Raw genomic sequence first — 24,440 nt, forward strand, 5'->3', positions numbered from 1 at the left:
TAAATTTAAAGATAATTGATAAATTAATAGTACAGTATTTTGTCCCTAATATTTTTCCTAAAAGTTGTAGACTTTGAGCAAATCACATCTCTGTTCACTAAGGTTTTATATTCATTTTCTATTGCTGCCCTTATCAATTACAACAAACTTAGTGGTTTAAACAACACACATATATTATTTTATATCTTGATAGGGAGTAAACTGGACCTGATAGGGTTTGGCTCTGTGTGTCCAACCAAAATCTCATCTCGAATTGTAATAATCCCCATGTGCCAAGGGCAGGACCAGGTGGAGACAACTGAATCATTGGGGAAGGTTCCCACATCCTGGTTTCAATATAGTAAGTTCTCACGAGATCTGATGGTTTTCTTAAAGGGCTTCCCCCTTTGTTTGGCTCTTATTCTCTCTCCTGCCACCATGTGAAGAAGGACATGTTTGCTTCCCATGCCACCATGATTGTAAGCTTCCTGAGGTCTCCCCAGCTATGTGAAACTGTGAATCAATTAAACCTCTTTTCTTTATAAATTACCCACCCTTGGGTATGTCTTTATTAGCAGTGTGAGAACCGACAAATACAAATTCATTCCCTTGAAGTTGTTAGACGGAGGTACCATTCTTTGCTGGCTCTCAGCTGGTGGTCATTCTCAGCTTCTAGAGGTGGCCTGTATTTCTTAACTTGTGGGCTCTTTTGTCTTCAAATCCAACAATGTAGGTCGTCATCCTTCTGCTGCCTTCTCTCTCCTGCTTTTTTATGTGTCATCACATCTCTCTGACCATTGCTGAGAGAGGTTTTCTATGTTTAAGAGCTGATGTGGTTAGATTAGGCCTATTATGATAATCCAGCATAACCTCCCCATCTCAAAATTCATAACCTCGATCACATCCACAGAGCCTCTTTTGACACAAAAAGTAACATTCACATATTCTGGGAATTAGGATATAAACATTTTGGGGTCCATTAGTCTACCATAGGTCCTTTGTAAGATTCTGTGACTCTTCAATTCAAGTTGGTGTCTGCAGAATAACTCCTTTTGATTTCAGAGAAATAAAAAATATTGGGAATATTGTGGCTTCTGTGGATGAAAAGTCTTTTAATTTAATTACATTTTTAAAACCTTTATGGAAAAATGAACTCTGCCTCAATTTATGTTAAGTATATCAAACACAAGCCTGATTTTTTGTTAATTCAATCAGTTATTCAATGCAATGAAAACAATTATACTCTTGGCTGTTTAGTGTCAAAGTGACTGAAGGTCCATTTTCAAGGCATGAAGCAATGCCATGCAAACATAGTGTTGAGGCAAAATATATATATATATATTAAATTCCAGATTGCCCCCCTTCTTCCTTCTTCTTTTCGCCCTAAGGAAGAGAGGATGGTATTATGGGATAAAATGGTGGGATTTCAAATAAGATACAGATTATTTAATTTGGATATGTTTCAAAGTCTCATATAAGGAACCAATTGCTCTTGAAATAGGAAGGAAACTTTCTTTCTGGTAGCTCATAAGAAAGGTGAGCTGTTGCAGAGGAATGAGAGCAATGGTACTGTAATTATTGCTCCACACAGGACCCTCACATTCTTTTTATTCATTTGTTTATTTACTCAATAATATTCATTCTGAGTTTATCTAAACCAGGAATTATAACAAAGCCAGTCATTCTACCTACAGCCTTCTCTCCAGCTTGTCTTTGGCCACTCTCTCAGAGGTAAACATTATGCTGAATTTTTTGTTTATCTTTTCTTTGACAAAAAAATATTTATAGGCCAGGCACAGTGGCTCACGCCTGTAATCTCAGCATTTTGGGAGGCTGAGGAGGGCAGATCACTTGAGCCCAGGAATAGAAGGTTACAGTGAGCTGTGATTGCATCACTGCTCTCCAGCCTGGGCAACAGAGCAAGACCTTGCCTCTAAAAATTCTTTTTAAATATAAATTCTAGAACTGAAAAATTCAATAATTGAAATTAATTAGTCAACATATGCATTTATTAGCCAATTGGACAAACAAAAGATAGAATTAGTGAACCGGAATATAGGCCCACAGAAAATATGCAGACTAAAGCATGGGCCATTAACTGCCAGGCATTTTCAACTTGTCTTACATGGTACCTGAGCAATAACCCTGAGGCAAAGACCAGAATGGTGAGTGCCAGGGTTGTAGACTGGGCTCCAAGTCTGCTAAATGAATTTTTCTTTATGTATGTCTAATTTTAAAAAGCAAAATACAACTTTTTTCCTGACGTATATTTATTATCAACACTTTTGACATCAAATTTGTGGGGGTTTTCTCTATACCAATATATTCTCCAACTCTGTGGACACCAACTTTGCGTCCTATGATTGAATTCAATTCTGACACTAACTCTCTCATGTTAGCACTGAGCCCACAGGTTAAAGGGCTCAATCCCACCAAGCTTTGCCTACTTCAGATGGCAAATGCCAGTCCCAGGTTGCCATCTTTGCTTTTGACCAACCAGTTATAAATTGGAGTTTTCTATGGCCCCCTTCTCAAGTTCCATAATTTGCTAGCATGGCTTATAGAACTCAGGAAAGCACTTTACTATTACTAGTTTATTATGAAGGATGTCATACAGGATTCCAATGAATAGCCAGATTAAAAGATACATAGAGTCAGGTATGGACGAGATATGTGGAACTTCTGTGCCCTCTCAGGGTGTTCCCAGGACCTCAATGTGTTCATTAACCTGGAAGCTCTCTGAACCCCATTGTTTAGGGAGGTTTCATTACATAGGCATGATTAATTAAATCATTGCCCTTTGGTGATTAACTCAATCTCTGGCCCCACTCTCTTCCCTGCAGGCCAGGAGTTGAAAGCTCTAATACTTCAATCATACCTTAGTCTTCCTGTTGCCTAGTTCCAATCCCAAAGCTAACTAGGGACCCTCAGCCGCCAGTCATCTAATTAGCATACAAGAGACACTCATTTCTTTATGCAGATTCCATGTGTTTTAGGAGCTGTGTGCCAGGGACTGGATACAAAGACCAGATACTTTTTATAAATGTAATACGTTACATTTCCTTTTAATTTGATGTTGTCCTTTAATTTATGATTCTAGTACATTTATATTTATTGTGATTATTTGTATATTTGGAGCTATTTCTACCATTTAAAACTTATATTTTCTCCTCTTCCTTTTCTGTGATTGAGTTTTCATTTGTTTTTATTCTCCTTTTCTCACGTCTTATTTGCTTAGAATTTATACATGTAACTTCTCTTCTTTAGTCCTTAGCTTTATAATTGTATTGTATACATTTAATCCAATAGAGCCTTAAAGCTAAACACTATCTTGATCCCTCTCCTATATGATAAATGTATATTAAAACATTTTAGGTTTTATCTTTCCTTCCCTACCAATGTAGTAGCAAGTGTTCTGAATAGGATCTTGTGATTAAACTCTGTCAGTTTTTATCTGAAAATATTTTTATTTTGTCCTTATTCTGCTGCAATAAGTAATCCAAGTTGACAGTTATTTTCTCTCATCATTTGGAAGTTCTTATTCCATAATCTTTAGGCTGTAATTTTAGTTAAGAATTCTGCTGGCTGGGCTCACACCTGTATACCAGCATTTTGGGAGGCTGAGGCAGGCAGATCACTTGAGGTTAGGAGTTCGAGACCAGCCTGGCCCACATGGCAAAACCTGTCTCTACTAAAAATACAAAATTAGCCAGGTGTGGTGGCATGTGCCTGTAGTCCCTGCTACTTGGGAGGCTGAGGCAAGAGGATCACTTGAACCCAGGAGGTGGTGGTTGCACTGAGCCAAGATCACGCCACTGCACTGCAGCCTGGGTGACAGAGTGAAACTCCATCTGAATTAAAACAAACAAAAATAATTCTTCTGTCATTCTAATTGATCTTCTTCTTTTAAAAATATGAGCTGTGCTTTTTCTCTAGTTGCTTTTATGAACAAGAGTTCTTTGGAAAGGATTTTGGAGGAAAGAGGCTTTATTCCAGTGAATAGTTTGCAAACTGGAGAAGCATAGCAGTGTAAGACAAAGATACATTCCAAAAACAGAGGGTTTGGGTTTTATAGCAAACTTTCCTGTCTAGGTTCTCAACCAAGTTCACTTATGCAAAAGAATTGAACTTTGCTTAGTTATGCTTGGTCAATACAGTTGAGCCCTAATTGGTTGATATAGCTCAGCCCTTGGACTAGGACAAATGAGCTCTGATTGGTTGGTTTCCAACCCTCAAACCAGGAATCTGTCAGATGCTTCTTTCAAATGCCAGGTGTTGGAGGATTTCTGGAAGCAGTTTATGCTGACACTAACAACAATAACTGGTCTGCCTTGATTCTAGAAAGGGAGGTCCTACGATAACTTTTACAACATCTTTCTGAGAACACAAACTGTGTGATTGCTCCCTCACCCAGCCATGGCCACCTGTTTTAACTTTGAGCACCTCAGCCACAGGGAATGTATTTTGTCTGTAAGTAGGGGCTTACTTTAACATGTTTAAGATTATTTTTTGGATAATTTTATTATGATCTGTCAAATATGGATGTATTTTTGGATCTGTGGTTTCTTATTTTGCATCTCTACTGGGAATTTTACAGCTATTATTGCCTTTCTTTTGTTCTCTTCATTTTCTTTCTTTTTATATATTTTTTTGGGTCTTCAACAAAATCCAAAGCCTTCTCATTCTGTCCTCTATGTCCTCTATATCTTTTATTTTATTTTATTTATTTTTTTGATACCGAGTCTTGCTCTCTCGCCCAGGCTGGAGTGCAGTGGTGCAATCTCGGCTCATTGCAACCTCTGCCTCCTGGCTCCAGTGATTCTTGTGCTTCAGCCTCCCAGGTAGCTGGGATTACAGGCGTGCACCACCACGCCTGGCTAATTTTTATGTTTTTAGTAGAGATGGGGTTTCACCATGTTGGCCAGGCTGGTCCCGAACTCCTAGCCTCAAGTGATCCACCTGTCTCAGTCTCCCAAAGTGCTGGGATTATAGGCGTGAGCCACTGCACTCGGCCTCTATATCTTTTAATGTTTACTTGTTTTGTCTCATTATGCTACATTGGGGATAAATTATTTTGCTATGTCTCCCTCTAATCTATTATTCTTTTTTTTTTTGAGACAGAGTTTCGCTCTTGTTACCTAGGTTGGAGTGCAATGGGGCAGTCTTGGCCCACTGCAACCTCTGCTTCCTGGGTTCCTGCCTTAGCCTCCTGAGTAGCTGGGATTACAGGTGCCTTCCACCTCACCTGGCTAATTTTTGTATTTTTAGTAGAGATGGGGTTTCACCATATTGGCCAGGCTAGTCTTGAACTCCTGACCTCAGGTGGTCTGCCTGCTTCGGCCTCCCAAAGTGCTGGGATTAAAGGCATGGGCCACCATGCCCAGCCTATTCTATTATTATTACTATTTGTTTGAGATGGAGTCTTGCTTTGTCACCCCACTGGAGTGCAGTGGCTCAATCTCGGCTAACGGCAACATCCACCTCCTAGGTTCAAGCGATTCTCCTGCCTCAGCTTCCTAAGTAGCTGGAATTACAGGCACTTGCCACCACGCCCGGCTAATTTTTGTATTTTTAGTAGAGACAGGGTTTCACCACGTTGGCCAGGTTGGTCTGGAACTTCTGACTTCAGGGATCCTCCTGCCTTGGCCTCCCAAAGTCAAAGTGCTGGGATTACATAATCTATTATTCTTTTTTTTTTTTTTGGCGGGGGGAGACGGAGTCTCGCTCTGTCGCCCAGGCTGGAGTGCAGGCACGATCTCTGGAGTGCAGGCACGATCTCTGCTTCACTGCAAGCTCCACCTCCTGGGTTCATGCCATTCTACTGCCTCAGCCTCCCCAGTAGCTGGGACTACAGGGGCCTGCTACCACGCCCGGCTAATTTTTTTTTTTTTGTATTTTTAGTAGAGATGGGGTTTCACCATGTTAGCCAGGATGGTCTTGATCTCCTGACCTCGTGATCTGCCCACCTTGGCCTCCCAAAGTGCTGGGATTACAGGCGTATGATCTATTATTCTTTAAAAAAATTATTGCTATTTACCTAATATACTTATTGGCCTTTATTGAACCTTTAATTTCAACAGTTATAATATTTTATTTCTGTAATTACAATCTTTTCAGCTCAATGTGCTTATGTCTCATGTTTTTTACTTTATGCTTCTCTTTGTAACTTCACTTTTCTTTTACAAATTTCATGCATAGCTATTTTCTTTTCTTTTTTTTTTGAGATGGAGTCTCGCTGTGTTGCCCAGGCTGGAGCACAGCAGCGCGATCTGGGCTCACTTCAAGCTCCGCCTCCCAGGTTTATGCCATTCTCCTGCCTCAGCCTCCAGAGTAGCTGGGACTACAGGTGCCTGCCACCCACACCCTGCTAAGTTTTTTGTGTTTTTAGTAGAGACGGGGTTTCACCGTGTTAGCCAGGATGGTCTCGATCTCCTGACCTTGTGATCTGCCCGCCTCGGCCTCCCAGAGTGCTGGGATTACAGGCATGAGCCACGGCACCCGGCCCTTATAGTTATTTTCTATTACGTCAGTTTCAAGGTCTGCAATTCCTTCACTTTAAATCTTTTTTTTTTTTTTTTTTTTTGTCTGACGATTCTCACACATAACAGCTTGGTTTTCTGTGTATTTGAGAATCCTTGTTTGAAAGGTCATGCTTGCTTTTAATCTGTAGGAGACTTAGCCTACCTGAGGAAAGTTTCCTTCAAGGAGGGCTTGCTTCAGCCTTTGCCTGTGGGTGATTTATCCCAGACACTTCAGTTGCTATTCTTTCAGTTATGGCTCAGGAGAGGGCTCTGAGACTTCAATTTCCCTCCTGGTGCTATCTCTACAGCATTGTTCCCTGGGGGCACCGCTTTCCAGGGGCACCTGTTGATTTTGTCCAGCTCGCTGCCCTCTGGCTGCCCACTGCTCTGACTCACTGCTGCTTTAGCTCAGACTCCCCTTCTCTCTGGGATGGGTTCCAGGATGTTTTTCCTGAAGCCTTCAGGGTTTCCTGCTTTGTATCCAGTCTGACCCAGACTCCCTGCCCTGGAAGTCCTGGAATTAGCAATCTTTTGTTGGCTTGTCTGTTTTCTTTTTGGTGGTGGTGGCAGTGACTCCAGGAAATGTTTCCTACCTTTTGTGACACCAGTGGTTGTCTCCAAGGATGTGCAGTATTTTTTTCTGGTTATGAATAAAATGATTGCTCGTACCTTTTAAATACTAGTGACCCTGGAAGTAAAAACAAGGTGATGATGTCTTGGCACTGTGATATACAAGTGGCAGTCCCAGAAAGTAGCTATGTTTGTATACAGGAAGTAAAAGAACCATATTTAAGGTGTTATATTTTGAAAGGCAAATGTTGGCATTAGTATCTTTCTTGTATTTGTGACTGTCTAACAAGAAGCAGCAGCCAGAAATTTGTCAACATTGGAAAGGTAAAAAGTACTGGTAGGGCACAGTGGCTCATGACTGTAATACCAGCACTTTGAGAGACTGAGTTGGGGGGATCCCTCAAGCCCAGGAGTTTGAGACCAGCCTGGGCAACATAAGGAGATATCATCTCTACTTAAAAAAATTAAAAATTAGCGGGGCATGGTGGTGTTCACCTGTAGTCCCATCTACCAGGGAGGCTGAGGCAGGAGGATCACTTGAGCCCAGGAGTTCAACGCTGCAGTGAGCTATGATCATACCACTACATTCCAGCTTAGCTGACAGAGCTAGATCCTGTGTCTTAAAAAAAAAAAAAATACAGTCAAATTTGTGTGTTTGCTTTATGGAAAGAAAGAAAAGATAATTCCCATGCTGTTAAGAATATTCTAATTATTAAAGTATTAATTAGCTTTAAATATAAACTATTTTCCCTTCCTACTAGAAAGCACAAAAACTGGGTAATATATTGGCCAGGCACGGTGGTTCATGCCTGTAATCCCAGCACTTTGGAAGGCTGAGATGGGTGAATCACTTGATGTCAGTTCGAGAGCAGTCTAGCCAACGTGGTGAAACCATGTCTCTACTAAAAATACAAAAATTAGCCAGGTGTGGTGGCGCACACCTGTAGTCCCAGCTACTCTGGAGGCTGAGGTGGGAGAATTGCTTCAACCCAGGAGGCAGAGGTTACAGTGAGCCGAGATCGTGCCATTGCACTCCAGCCTGGGTGACAGAGCGAGACTCTGTCTCAAAAAACAAAACATAACAAAAAACTGGGTAATATATGAATGATATAAATGATAATCTGAATATATTTAGATGTATAATTTTAGAGGAGTTGATGTTACATTGTCCAACATATGTAGATAATGTGTGAAAGGCTTCTGAGAATTATATAATTTTCATAATTCAAAATGATCATCTTCATTTAGCCCCTGCAGGAAACTCAATTAAATGAGGGAAAATGTCTTGTTTAAACATGAAGAATTTATGAGTCACACAGCCAATTCAGCACAAGGTTTTTATTTCCAGACTGGTGCTCTTTTTTATTGTAACCTGCTGCCCACAGGGATGGGTGAAGAGGACCTTTAGGCACAAGCTAAATGGAAGAGCTTAAGTCTTTTTTTTTTTTTTAATCTAAAACTGTAGTTCGCTTCATTTAGGCCTCAACAAAAAGTACTAATTAGTGAAGAAATGTCAGCATTAACAAATCTTTCTTGAATTATCACTGATTGAAATGTCATGATGTCTGTTGATTAAAACAGTGTGCGCAAAAAAAGGAAAACTTATAGCTTCATTTCTTCCTAATGAAGTAGAAATTGGAATTCATCTAAAAATATGTTTAATTTTCATGGTCCTCGTTTCCATCATATGCTATTGAATAGTTGAAGAAAAAAATACAGGGAATTAGATTTTTGTCAGGAACAATAAGTATAACAGGCACTTTATAGTATTCACACTGTGCCCAGCAGGGCTCTAAGTGATTTACGAATTTAATCCATGTAATCCTTATAATAAGTCCACGAGGTGCGATTATAATCTCTATTTTAAAGAAGAAGAAACAGAAGCAAGAGATAGATCTACTTGCTCTGGGTCAAACAAACAATTAAAATATGAACAGTATGTCCCAATATTAGTTTCCAAAATGAAGTGTTTTACAAATCCTTATATATTTAGGAATGAATAGCAGAGCCAAAGTGACTTTAGAAATCTAAATGAAGACTGTTTTTTTTCCTATCAGTGCATTATATGGCTTCTGAAACCATTTTTCTCGTTTTAAATCTGAAATCTCAAAGAGCTATTCAAGTCAATCCATTATTTTGCTGATTTTTTCATTTTTCTAGACTGCACTTGTTAATACTCTTCAATGAGGCCCAGTTTTACTACAACAATCATTGGCATATATATTAGGTTGGTGCAAAAGTAATCACGGTTTTTGCCATAAAAGAAATGGCAAGAACCGTAATTACTTTTGTACCAACCTAATAGAAAGATAAGCAAAGTCAAGGAAACTTTATAGAAAGCAAGGGACTCTGTAGAGAAGTGCCAATGGTGATATCATTGTGAAATCTCTATATTAATACAAGTGGGGTGTTTCCCTAAGGAGTTATACTCTTATTTAGGAACACAGTATCCTGTGCTAGTTTCACATGATTGTCACCTTAAGTGAAGTGACAGATGAGTGATGGCAGTTATAAAATGAAGACTGGCTTCAGAAAATCTAAATAAAAACTAAGCAATTGTATGTGACAATAGAAAATGATGTTGATGGCAAGAAATGTAGAGACTGTTGGACTGAATAAAAATATGGTCTGGCTTATTCAAAGCTCTTTTGGAGATAAATCAGAATGTTTTTCTAACATTTGGCCTGAATAAATTGTAGTACACAGACCACAGAGTATCTACAACAACAACTAATGTTTCAATCTTAATTTTTGTATTTGGTTCAGAAGTGCCACTTGGAATGTTATACATAAAGAATCTGGCATTGTGTAAATGGCTGCATAAGTTTAATGTAAAGGAAAATCATGGAAGAATTTATCAGCTTGGACTGAATATTTCCTCAAGTCACAAAAGAACTGCAACTCCAATAGAATGCAGAGTGAAAAATTTCCTGTATTTTTCCTATTGGGTTTGTAGGATGATTGATAAACACATTGCTGTTGTGTTTGTAGGGATATTGATAAAGACATTGCTAAGGATGGTATGTCGCATTTTTTCTTTTATGTTGACCCACAGAAGAAATGTCTGACATATTTCCATGACATGAAAAGTTATGCTTCTTTTGAATGATTGCCTTTTAAAATTCTTTGGACATTATATGTATGACAAGCAATTTTGTTTCTCTTTTTGCTTTGGACACTAGGAATCTCAAAGCTGAATTTGAAAAGCATTTTATTAACCGTGTAATATCCTGTGGAATTCAATTTTGTGTACTAAATTTATCTAATAGGCCAGCCTTTATTATCCTTTGTATTCATTCTTGGATTTGTTTTTGAGCCTGTTGCATTATCTATATTTCTGTAAGAAACTTCAAATCATTTTGAAAGCACGTAGGGTATAATTACCTGAACAAATGTTGTATTTTTCCTTATCAAAATTTATAAGTGCAATAAACAGTAACAAGGAATGAATTATCAACTATGCCAAACTGACAGATAAAAAATCACATACCATTATTTTCTGAATATGGTCTCCAAAGTATGAAGATCAGAAATGAAAAAATCTTAGTGTTGTTATTCCAGTAATGGAAAGGGAGAAAAAAACTGATAAACAATTCATGTTATCATGAATTGTGAATTCATGATAAATAACACATGCTATTATGCATGTGTTATTAGAAGGAATTAGGTCATCAGAGTCAGAATTTAAAATTTTTAAACGGTTACATATATTTAGGAAAAACTTTGACAGTTACCTTTGAGATGTATGAGCTTTGTAATCTACCTTGCTTAATGTAAACCCTACATTAAATTGCCCTACTTGTTTTTCCACGTTAGCCAATGAGAATATTTAAGGAATAAAATCAAATTTGTTGTACATTCACTTTGGCTAATTCAATGGTCAGATTTTTGGAACCAAATCACAATAGCATAAATCACGGTGGTAGAATTTTGATTAGAGGCCAGGCAGTTTGCTTATCCCACTCTTTTAAGACCTGTCCTATATTGTTTGTATTTGTTGGGGTGTAGGAAGTTAATATGTAATAACAAATGACCCCCAAACTTAAAGGCTTTAAACCATAAAAGCTTATTCCTCATTTACATCTACATGTTCACCATGGGCTAGTTGAGGCTTTGCCATCTGTTGACTTTGTAACTGGACCCGGGCTGATGGAGATTCTGTCAGGGTTATTGCAAGGCTCATAACGGAGGGGACATAGAATCATGGTGACTCATGAGCTGAATTGTAAACTTCTGCCAAGAAGTGACATCTCACTTTTTGTTCACTTTTCATTGTCCGAAGCAAGTCACATGGCTAAACCTGTTATCAGCAGAGTGGGGATGTATAATCTTCCCACTGAGGAACAATGAATATTTTGAATAAATAATATAACATACTATGTTGCTGCAAGAAAAGGGTTTTACCTCTTGTGTTTTTGGTTTTGCCTGATTGGGCCTGGTACAATGTTTAATACCTAGACTGTTTGACTCTCTAGCATATACAATTACAGATTGTCTAGTTTTGACTCTGGTACAAATAGATGATGTTTCTCTCCCCCCATATCTTCTAGGATGCCTATTTTTTGAGAGGATAAAATTAAAAATAAAAACCTCTCAGGGTAGCCTGTTTTTTTGCACTCTTTTCTAAACTGCTTTATAAAGGATAGACATATTTATCCTTTATAAAGACATATATGTGTGTGTGTATATATACATATATAAAGACATATAGATATATATACATATATATAAAGACATGTGTGTATATATATATACACACATATGTGTATATACACACACATATACACATACACACACACACACAAAATATACATGTATATATACACATATATATGTGTGTGTATACACACATATATTAGGTTGATGCAAAAGTAATTGTCACTTTTGCCATTGAAAGTAATGGCAAAAACCGCAATTACTTTTGCACCAATCTAACAAACGTGTGTGTATGTGTATGTACATATATATATGTACATATATGACCTTGGAAGAGATCTGAGGTATGGTAGAGGTTTACCTCTTAGAATTGTTTCAAGGATTAAATGAGATGATTTTTAAGCAGCCTTTAGCAGTGTGTCTGGCACATGGTAAGTGCTCAATAAATATTATCTTATTAGTATTATTTCAAGCATAATATATTTTGATATCTTTAGAGCTCAACTGATACTTGAACAGTCATGAAAAGAAATGATTTACTTTAAAAAACACTTGAAAAACTATCCTATTAGATGAATTTATATTTTATTATAACAATGCATGTAGACACACGTACAAACATACACACAACTAGAAAGGATATATGTGAGAGACATATGTATTTATTTAGTCACAAAAAGACCAAAATAAATGTGCCAAATCATTTGAAGACCCTTTGCAATAAATCTGCACCCTCTAATCCACCATTATCTTTCAAAATTTCATGGTTACTTTGTTGGCGTCCATAGACAAATGTTTCCACTCCTTCCATGGGACACTAATTCTAACTTTGGCCTCCCATTAACTGCAAAACATCTCATGCGACATTATTCTGCAGGTTTAGCTGACTTTATTGGTTAACATCAAGAAAATCACTTAAATGGTAATAATTTGAAATGGAATTGAACTCTCTTGAACTAAATTTTTTATTAAAGCACACATGGTTTTCAAATTGAAGGGACAAAATAGTCCATAAAATATGTTTTAAATTTAATGAACTCAAGACTGTTAGCAATCATTTGAATCACAATGAAATCAACATGTGTGGCAAAGATTTGTCTACTCTGGTAACTAGCAATGCATTTGTGCACCAATTTTTACTTTAAATTTTATAGAACTATAACAAAAGAGAACTTCAGCTCAGTTCTTGAAATCATGGACAAAACTTTGCAGAAAAATAGGTGAGTTATATCATTCAATACCATACGTACAGCTGAGTTGACTTTTATCCAAAGTCATTATATATTATCATTTTAGTATTGTCCCTGCATTTTCTTTGCCTTCTCCTCTAAAGAAATATTTTCCTTATGGTAGAAATCCAATTATTTTTTCCCCTGTAGTTGAAATTTTCTGTTTTCATGAGGCCAAAGCCAAGCAAATAAGATAGAAATGGAGAGGAGTGAGCAAGAAATATTTGCAGAACAGAATTATATGGGAGCTCCTTCCTTGTATGTAGGGGGCACAGGTATGAATGCATGTGCTAGAATAGGTTTTCCTCACTGAAACAAGACCTATCACAGAATCACTATGTGAATTAATATTTTGGAAAATGAAATAATTCCTTCCCACTGATTTATAACTATAGAGATATTTAATTCTTTTCTGATCAACCTTTAACATTGTGACCACATTTTCCAACTTTGAAATTATCAATCTTGAATGTGTCCATAAGAATTGGGAAGTACCGTATAGAACCTTAAGATCCATCAGTGCTTTTGTAAAGTGAAATATACTAATTTAATGGTAGTGATAACTCCCAGTTATCACTTTTATAAGTTGATCTTTTAATGTTTTGTCATATGCTATTTTTCTTGGAAGTGAATGTATAATGAAAAACCTGTTCGTAATATGAATGGTTACCCTATAATTTATCTCCTTTGGGGGTATAGACAAATTGCAAGTTAAATATCAGGAAATGCAGGATGGATGAACACTTCTCTGGGATTGAGAATCGGCTGAGTCTAAGGAATTTTGCCAGAATAGTATGGCTAATGATGTTGGTGGGACACATGGCTCCATAAAAGTCCCACCCATCTTGTGTAAAGGAAGACTTTCACCTTTTCATGCCCTGGTTCCCTTGGCAACTGGTATATTATTAGTTTTTGGCATAATAGTGGCATTGTGGCATATCATGTTAAATTATAGCTAGGGACTCAGCTGCAAATGTTTTTGCTTCCTGATTTATGGGAGATAGCATGATCGAGAGAAAAGAATTTGTAAGCAGCAATTAGAGGAGCAGAGGTAAAGAAGTGCACTGAGATATATTTTTTTTTTCAGAGAAATGCAGTTAATGGAGCATGTCAATGAAAAGGATTTTCCATTTTTAGGCTGGCTGGTACGTCCCCTGTTTAATCAAAGAAGACTGAAGTGTGCCTTTTACTTTCTATACAGTCTGACAAAGGTAATTTAGAATGGAGCTTTTTGATGTGTGTAGGCTGCTGCTGCCAGGATTTATGTCTTCATGAACGAAATACAATTGCAGATGCCTTCTCAAGCTGATTGATAGGCAATAAAAAACTGAAACAAGAGCTCAATCTCCAAGAAACAAGAAAAAGTTGTGTGTGTTAAATGGGGCAGAGAGATATCTGCTATCCTCTTGTGATATTTGTGTCTATTTTAGTGCCTATGTAGATTTGTGCTGTGGCACATGAAACCAGGTATATATTACCAAAGTAACATGCTTCATTTGATTTGCAACATTTTCAGTGAACTGCATATCTCATAGCGCTCAGAGCCAACCTAAAATTTCTGACTGATTAGAATTGTCTGCATTTGTAAATGACTGAGGCTGGACCTGGAAAGAAAAGGAATTTGGCTCTTCTGGGGCCCCTGGTACACATTGTGCTTAATAGAAGAATTTTGATTCAGATCCTTGTTTGATGCTGAAATTATTCTTTTTTCTCCCCATATAAAATCTCCTGAAAATTGAAGGCAAATTCTATAAGGAGCACAATATGGATCATTGTTTATTATGCAACACATTCCTTCTTCCCTCCCTTCTTCCATTCTTAAAAATAGTTTTTGCATCTTTGCTTATCTTTACTTACCCTACAAGGATATTGCTATCTGCTGTGAAGATAGACAAAACTGAATAATTTTGATGCAATGCATCTGGACAATAGTAGATAATGTTTACTATAGAGGATTAGGTCTGTGTAAGATATCTGGAGAGACAGAGTCAGTAACTCTGTTAGGATTGGGGATGAGTCAAGGAAGACTTCACCTAAGAGCACAAGCAGAAAGAAAATTTCAGGGATGGAGAATAGACAGTGACTCAAAGACATTAAAGAGTAAGGTATTTCCTGCTGATTAGCTCTGGACAAGACTCCAAGGAAGGCTGAATAACAAAGGGTAATGACATCAACCTTCCCGTATTACTAAGCTGGTTTACCAGGTTGCCTTGATATTGTGAATGTTGATGGACCTTTAGGACAAAAGATACAGTCAGGAGCAAAGACTCAACATTAAATGTCCTCTTGATGAAAGTCTCAGGTGCTGGAATGACTGTAATATGAGGATAGGCAAGATGCACATTGATAAAGAAGTTTCAAATATTTGGTGCAGAGAGTAAGAAGCTCCCCAGTTTTGGAGAAAGCATTACCAACAGAAAGGATGATTATTAGTAAAAGGTTATTCTGAGACTTCTGTCTTGGATTACTGATGATGTCGATGCAGGTATAGAACAAGTTAAGTCTGCAGTACTGATGAGCCGAGATAATTGTCTTATAGCTAGAAATATGTATTTCATTCTAGGTCAGAAACTGAAATTGCAGATATAGATTTGAGAATGTCCATCATAGAACTGGTAGTTAAAGCCATGGAGTAGTGGATGAGAATACCCAAAATTGCTGTACATGAAACTCTACAAAGCCACAAAATTTACTTCGCGATCAAGAAGGAAGCTGAGAGAGAGTAATAATGATTGGCATTTGTCTATGGTCAGCTGAGCAATAATTTCACCCTTTTCCCTTCCTAATTGTGCCCAGGTTTTTGTTTGGGTATCCATACATCTTCCCATTATGTTGCCGAGATTCCTTAGGACTCTGTCTCAAACCCAGCTCTAGGGATGAGCCATGGTTTATACAGCCATTCAGACTATACCACTGCCATAATGATTAATTCAAATAACCCAAGCCTAAGTAACGTGGTATTTTCAGGATGGGAGGGGCAAAAGATCTAATGAAATTTAATTGGACATGATGGGAAATTTGCTGGATTGAGGTTTCTGGGGAAAACATATCTTCTGAAAGACAGTCTGTTCATTCTGAAAGGTGTGACATGTTAATGTGAAGCTTGGAACTGTTACAACATAGGATAAAAGTGACACCAGAGATGCAGAATAGAAGGAAAGAAGCCAGGTCCTTGGACAAACTGCCTAATCCAATCAGCTCTGACCTCTGCCTTATCTGGAAATTTCATTTACATTAACTTATATGTTGTTATTATTTAGACCAACTTTATTCAAGTTTTCCTATGTTTGAAATGGAAAGCACCCTGATAGCTGCAAATGAACAACATGAGGAATGTAGTTAATAATATTGTATTGCATATTGAAAATTTGCTACGACAGTAAATTTTAGGTGTTCTTATGACACACACTCACACACCCAAAATGACAATGGAAGTTTCTGCTGTGTATGTATATAAAACACCATGCTGTATACCTTAAATATATACAATTAAAAAGGGACATGTTGAAATAAGACATTAAGAAAAGTGTCAAATGCCACAGAAACCTTAGGCATGAGTTTGGCAATTGCAGTTCTTTCTCTATCTTTGCTAGATTAGCCCTGTTTGGGGAGAGGGATGGAAGCAGATTTCAGTAGGTAGAAGAGTGAATGGGGGAAAATAAAATGAAGACAGCAAGTTTCAATAGGGCAAGAATTTTTGTCTTTTTAAAATGTGTGACTGACCCCCAGCCCCTGAAAGGATACATGAGAAACAGTATGCACTTACCATGTACTGGACAGTGGATGAATGTGCAGACATTAATTGCACATTTCTCATTTAAGAAGTGTCAGAAGAAGAGAATAGAAAGAGTGTGGCAACATGCTGAAAGAATAGGATAAGTAAAAAATAATTTAAAATTAGAAAAAAATTTAGTTTGGGATGGTCCTTACTATGTAATTAGAAGACATTCAGGAAAATGTAAAAGATAATAGAAAAAGTGAAGAAATGTGAAGAATAGGCCTGTAAAATTTTTGAGAAGGTAAAAGATGCAAAGAGAAAATCTGGCAAGTTTCCAAAGAGGCAAAAAAATATTAATAAGCTACTTACAATGGAAGAAAAATGAGATTAGAATTCTGGAAGCAAAGAGATGGTGGACTAACTGGCTGCAGATCAGTAGGAGGAGAGGGCTACAAGCTGGGAATGTGGATATAATTCATCTGCTAAAGGAAAAGAAAGATATTTATGGATTTGTGAGAATTCGGAGAATATGTCATGTATATACCCCAAATGGGAAAGATAAAAAAAAAATAAAGCTTTCATCAGAAGGAAACTCCAGCATGTGGTGGCACATGCCTGTGGTCCCAGTTACTTGGGAGGCTGAGGTGGGAGGATCACTTGAGCCTGGGAAGTTCAGGATGCAGTGAGTCTGTCTTGACTGTGCTGTACAATGCAGCCTGGATAACAGAGCAAGATCTTGTCTCAAAAAAAAAAAAAGAAACTTCCACATAGGTGACTATAAGTCGAAAAACAAATAGCAAGCAAGCAATAAACCTTAAAATGTATACAATGTACCTAAAATATATAACCAAGGGGATACAAAATATTTAAATAGTAGTGATAAGATAACAAGGAATGCATGTTTTAAGTGTTAAATACAAATTGTTGAAACAGAAGGGACATTCAGAGAGAAAACCTGCAGTTACTAAATGTTCACCAAAACTTAGGAGGGAGACTCATTCTACAGGGTTCATCATTAAAAGGGAGAACAGAGAAAGAAAAGTCTCTCAGTGGCCTTCTTAGGGAAGAAAAAAACACCACCACCACCGTGGGGAAATAGCACATCTCAGTCAGGAAAATAGTTGTTATTTTGGTTTCATATAAAAAGAGATAAATGAGATGTAAGAAGTTGGAAAAGAGAAAGTAAATACTCATAGAAAGGAAAACTACAGAATTTCATATTAAGTCCAAGGAAAAGAAGGAATAAATAGCAAAACATCAAAAGCAAGCATAAAATAGTGTAAGCAATATTAAAGAAGCAACAACAAAGTAAAACAGTGGTAAACAGTAAGATGTAAGGAATAAAACGAAGTAAATAAAAGTTATGTTAAATATGACTTGCCCAAATTCTCTTATTGAAAAATTGACACTGAGAGACTTAAAAAAAAAAAAAAAACCCAGATATAGTCAGTAATGAAACACTGAAAGTTATGAAGAAATTTTAAAAAGAGAAGCCAGACAAACGCAAACAAAGAGACAGAACGGCACTATTATTAGATGGGGTAGAATTTAAGATTAAATGCATCAAATATGTATATGTGACCAAAGAATGAGTTAGATCTGTCAACTCTCTTGAGAAAAAAGAGATTTCTTTGTGCGAAATGATAGATGTAGAGAAAATAATGTGAAAATAATTTTTGTAAAACAATCTTCCATCCCTAGGTAAGTGTAAATGTGCATGTGTATATGTAATTCTATGAGCAAAAGGAAAACATGGAAGACTGCAGACTGGTGTTTAGTATTGGCTACCTAGAAGGGACTGGGGCAGCTTGTACAGGATCAGGTGCAGGTGAGGCTGGAGGAAGAAAAATGAGGTTTCAATAACAGCTGCCTCGTGGCAAATGCATTGGTAAACCCCCCATCAGCTCCTTCCTAAAGACTTAGGATACAGGCCCTGGATTCAGGAGACATTGGAGAATGACATCAAAGCTCAGGGCGAGTCCCATAGAAAAGATTCTAGAACTGACTCACAGCTGCCTGCTTAGCCACACTACTTAGGAGAATAAATTCCTTTTTATTTTGTTGTATATAAGTATACAAAGAAAACTGCAAATAGCATTAAAAAATTAAAGTGTAAAAACAGATGCTTGATTCCAATAACAATTGGTTGGGTTGTCTTGAGGCCTAGAAAATTTTCAAAATGTTCTGGATGAATGCGTGTTAAGGAGTGTTATTAAGTCAATTTTCCAGAATCCTGGTATCATAGGGCTAATGTAAGACCCAAGGGTCAAGTGTAGAGAGAACAGCAGTACACACTGAACACTTGGGATCTGTGCTTCACTGACATTTCCCACCTGCAGATAAGTTTTGAACAGATACACATACAGATTTTCCTGTTGTTTCCCCAGCCCCAGGTAATTGCTTTGAATATCCTGCAAAGGTCTGGAGTCACTTGTATTTGGGTGATCGTAAGTAAGAAACAATATAGCATATAACATTTTGGTAATTTAGAATTTTTTCTATTTCAAGGTCCAGTAATTATGACCATGACTTACATAAATATCGAAGGACAGACAAGCTTTCTAACCAGGACATAGGAAATTACCTGGTATGAAAAAGCAAATTAACTTTGTGATATTTTTAGATCAATTTAGAGGTGAGATGGATTTTTTTCCTTTCTACAGCTAGAGAAGGCGGCCAGCCAGAAAGCCCCCTGCTTAACAGAGAATCCACAAAAAGGATGAGTTCATTTACAGAGGGCTGGATTGATTATACGGGTGATGCTGGTAAGCACACTTGTAAATTAAGTGTGTAACTTTAACTTCTGATAACATTTTTTTATTTACATGGGTGAGTGTGGCTTTCTATAACAAATGTTTCATAAGGTTTGTGGTTATTAAAAGCTTTATGGTTAAAAGTGACATTCCTTTGTGATTAAACCAAAAGGTTAGTTAAGCAGTTGAATATTAAGGTGAGGAGCTTTGATCGTGCTAATAAGAAACAGAGCATGTAGATTTCAACTTAAATAAGACAATTGCTCCTTATGGCTAACCTCTGTATCACAGGACACATTGCTCTCTGTCATCCTTTAGGCTCTACCAGCAGAAGCAGTGGCAGGGTATTGAAGACTGGAGGAGAGTGAGTTTTTGAGTATTTATCCCCCCAGCTTCCTCCCTGACCTACTGCCATAGGTTGGCTGCTTTTCGTCTCTGGAAGTCACAGACTTCTGTCCGGCAACCTCTTTGCATACAACTCTCTTTGGATTCCAGTTACCTCCCCTTTCCTGTATACCTTTTGGCTTGTGAATGGTAATAGCCCCGCTATAGCCCTTGGCTACTGCACTCTGCTCTAAGCTGTACATAGCAATTCATTATTGAGCTCTCATCAATGCCTAGTTTTTGCCTAATGGTTACTGTTAGGCCCCTGACTGATGCCATGTGCTGTAATATTCTAGATGTTATTCACAAGTGCAATTTTAACACAGGACTTTTTAACTTGTGTCAACAAGATAGTTCTCAAAACAATTCTTATCAAATACAAATTGTACCTTACATTTTCACAATCCAGGCCAACCAAAGAATTAAAGTTTACTTATCCTGATTTCCAGAGTTATAGCTTTCTTTGTTTGTGGATAATCAGGGGCCATTTAATTATTATGTGGACATTATAACCTACAGTGTATTCTTACTGTGAATACTCCCAGGTTAACTATTTTATCTCTTTAGACTGTGGAATTAACATGTTGACATTTTCTGGCAATGATTTGTGTTTAACAATCTTGGGCAGGTCTAAGTGACAATAATTTATTACTTTGTCCTTGTTCATGAGCCTGCCTGTCAGGGCTCAGTGGAGCTTCTTGGAGTGCATAAGAGAATGCATGTGTATCCACTCTAAAGGGAAGACATATCCACGTCTGTGCGTTGTGGGTGATGATGCAGAGTGACTCTGTTCATCCATTTATTCAATTAAGAATTTGTGAACATATGGAGGCTTGCATCCATAGATAGTGAACTGGAGATTTTTTCTAGCTCCAGACCCTTCAATGTAGCTGATGACAGCAATGTGTTTCTCAAACTGAGAAAATCCTGAAGAGCTTGATGGATGATAACCAGCCACTAATGGGTGAGTTACCTGACAGCCCAACAGGCAAATTGATGAAGAATTTTTGCAAATCTTAACCTCTGAAAGGTTGGTTTGGGTATAGGAAAAACTCCTGCCAGTAAATACAACACACGGACTGAACTGTGATTGGGATGCGGCTTCTTCTTGACATGAAATAGATGATGGAAGTTTCTGGATATGATTTTTGACCACCTAATTAGTGGTGCATGGTTCATTGCTGGCATCTTCTTCCAGAGTAGCCTTGCTCAGAGATTGGAGAAGGAAGGAAGGAATTGGAAGTTGTATTGGTCTGTTCTCACACTACTGTGAAGAACTAGGTGAGACTAGGTAATTTACAAAGAAAGGAGGTTTAATTGACTCACAATTCCACAGGCTGTACAGAAAGCATGGTTGGGAGGCCTCAGGAAACTTACAATCATGGCAGAAGGGCGAAGGGAAAGCACCTTCTTCACATGCGGAGCAGGAGAGAGAACCATGGGGAACAACCAGATCTCATGAGAACTCACTATCATGAGAAACAGCAAGGTGAAAATCCACCCTCATAATCCAATCACCTCCCAGCAGGTTTCTCCCTCAACATTGGGAATTACATTTTGGCATGAGATTTGGGTGGAGACAGAGCCAAACCGTATTAGAAGTGTCCCAGCCAGAGGCCCGCCTCTGTTTAGAGGCATTCTTTGAGTATGATGGTGTAATAAACAGGAGAATTTTGGAGCCCCAAGACAATTTTCCCCCGGATAAATAAAGAAATGAGGGCTATTTTGGAAGACAGTATGGCAGTTTCTTAACATAGTCTTACCATACAATCCAGCAATCACACTCCTTGGTACTTATAAGTTAAAACTCATGTCTACCCAAAACCCGCACATGGATGTTTATAGCAGTTTTATTCATAATTGCCAAAACTTGGAAGCAACCAGAACGTCCTTCAGTAGGTGAATGGATAAATGTGGGACATCTAGACAATGGAATATTACTCAGCACTAAAAAGAAATAAACCATCAGGCCATGAAAAGAAATAGAAGAACATTAAAAGAATGTTACTTGACGTCTCACTTCAGGAGAAGCCATCTGAAAAAGCAACATACTGTATGACTCCAACTACGAGATGTTCTGGAAAAGGCAAAACCCTAGAGACATGAAAACAATCAGTGGTTGGCAGGGGTTAGTGAGGATGAATGGGGAGATTTCTTTCTAGGGGATTTTTAGGGCAGTGAAAGCATTCTTATACTATACTGGGGAGTACATGTCATTATACATTTATCTAAACGTATAGAATGTATAAGATTGAGAGTGAAACCTAATGTTAATGATAGACTGGATATAATGACATCAATGTAGGTTCACTGACTGTAACAAATGTACTACACTGGTGGAGATGTTGATAGTGAGGAATACTGTGTGTGTGGAGGGGAGGGCAGGGGGCAGGTGAAGACAGGGGTATATGGGGACTCTATACTTTCTGCTCAATTTTCCTGTGAACCTAAACTTTTCTTAAAAAAAAGAAACCCAGATTTAACCATGAATTGAGCAGACGAGGCAGCGTGTCTTTTGGAGTCTGTGGTCACACATAAGCAGTTCAAACAGCCTCTGTCTAAGCCCTGTGAGCCTTCCACACTGTGTATCACACTAATACAGCAGGTGTCAGACCGTAAAAGAGGAGAGGTCATTTAGCAGGCATGGGGCATACTCCTGTCTCCAACTTATTCTCCTGAAGCATTCTATACCCATGAGAATCTAAGCTTACTGACGGTGGGAAGTTTAATAAACACTCTCAAGCTATTAAAAGGTTTTTCTATGATTTCTAAAAACCGTGCCTAAATAACTGCTTGACACACTTGGGGATGTTCTATTTCTAGAGACAAAGGATCCATCATTTATTGGGTCTTTTGGAGAGAAAGAGAATAAGATAGAATTTGTATTCACACCAAAAACCAGATGAAATATTTTGTGCTGTGACTGTACATCTTTGGAATGCTGGGGCTTTGGGGCAATATTTTCTGAAGCCCTTAATCTTTCAGTAGCTGCCAATTGGCCAAGAAAGAAAAAAGCAGGAGGGCACATTTCTGTACATTACTATTCATAAAAGTTTTGGGTATTTTCCCCAGAGTAGTTATGCTCCTTTGACAGATAGTAAATAATTAATCATCATCTCATCCTTGCAGAGCAAAATGATAGGTTTTTTCGATTTCACAGATGGGGGAAATGTGATCACTAATGGAGAGGAGACTGGCTTAGGACATGGGCCTGGGAGAAGCCCCAGAGGCTTTGTTTCATGGTCAAGTTGAACAGATTAGACTACTGGATGCTCACAGTGCTGCTGGCTGCTGCTTCCAAGAAAGATCGACATGTCTGTCTTGACATTTCACTTCAGGAATGGATGGATACACAGGGTAGCATAAATTTGGGACAGAAGTGTTCTAACATTGCTCGTGCTGTACATTCATTTGTCTCTTCGGGCAATTCAGCACATGTGTTTATCCCATTAATGGCTGGAGAAAAAGTCCTGATTACCTTCCAATTTACATGATTCATATTAGTGGGTTGGAGCAGTAATGATGATGAATTCCTCTCTGCTTAGGTTGTGCATGTGTTTAGGGCCTTTGAAATCTGAGAATAGCCACACTATAAGTAGCTGAGCCTCTTTCTCTAATACCTGCTCAAATAGAATTTGTTTCTAGTTTAAACAAACCAATAAACAACGTATTCCAAACTGAAGAATTCTGAAGATGATGATTATGTCAAATTCTACTTCCAATTTTAGCTGTTTGTGGTGCTTTGCCTTGATTTTATGGATTTAAATTTGCTTTAGGTTAAACAATACCTTTATAATACAAACACACACACACACACACTCATATGCATACACAATAACACAATGTCAGCAAGCCTAGCTAGTTTGAGCTTCAGAACATTTTGTTCTAGTGTTTTATGTGGCTGCCATAAGAATGTTATGGGAAATGTGGGGAAATGTCAGAATCCTATTGGGAGAGCAGCACTGGGGTAATTTTTTTATGTCAAGTCTATTTCCCTACTGCAAGCTGACATGGAGAAAGAATTGGACAGGTTCTTGATCTAATGCTCTTTGTCTCCTGTCTTGGTTATGTTTAGGCCAAGTACTTTTGGAGAAATGGTTGAGCTGAGCCTTCTGCTGAATTTTGATTCTAAGGTCAAAAAGATCTTTTTTTTTCCATAGACAGTGTCTCACTCTGTCGCCCAGGCTGGAGTGCAGTGGTGTAATCTGGGCTCACTGCAACCTCCACCTCCCGGATTCAAGTGTTTCTCCTGCCTCAGCCCCCAAAGTAGCTGAGACTACAGGTACATGCCACCACGCTTGGCTAATTTTTGTATTTTTAGTACAGATGGGGTTTCTCCATGTTGGCCAGGCTGGTCTCGAACTCTTGACCTCAAATGATCCGCCTGCCTCAGTCTCACAATGTGCTGGGATTATAGGCATGAGCCAGTGCGCCTGGCCAGATCCCAAAGATTAAATTGCATAAATGGCAACAGCAGCAAGAGCCAGAGACACTGAAAAGTAGTCTAGAGTAGAGATTGAGAATGGCTTTGGATTTTGGAGTTTCATTATTAAAATCTCAGCTTTGACTTTTGGTTGTTGCACAATTTTAGGCAAGCTTTAATTTTAGGATAAACACTTAGGATCGTTTC

Source organism: Pongo pygmaeus, chromosome 7 (assembly GCF_028885625.2).
Source record: "Pongo pygmaeus isolate AG05252 chromosome 7, NHGRI_mPonPyg2-v2.0_pri, whole genome shotgun sequence".
Taxonomy (NCBI): Eukaryota; Metazoa; Chordata; class Mammalia; order Primates; family Hominidae; genus Pongo; species Pongo pygmaeus.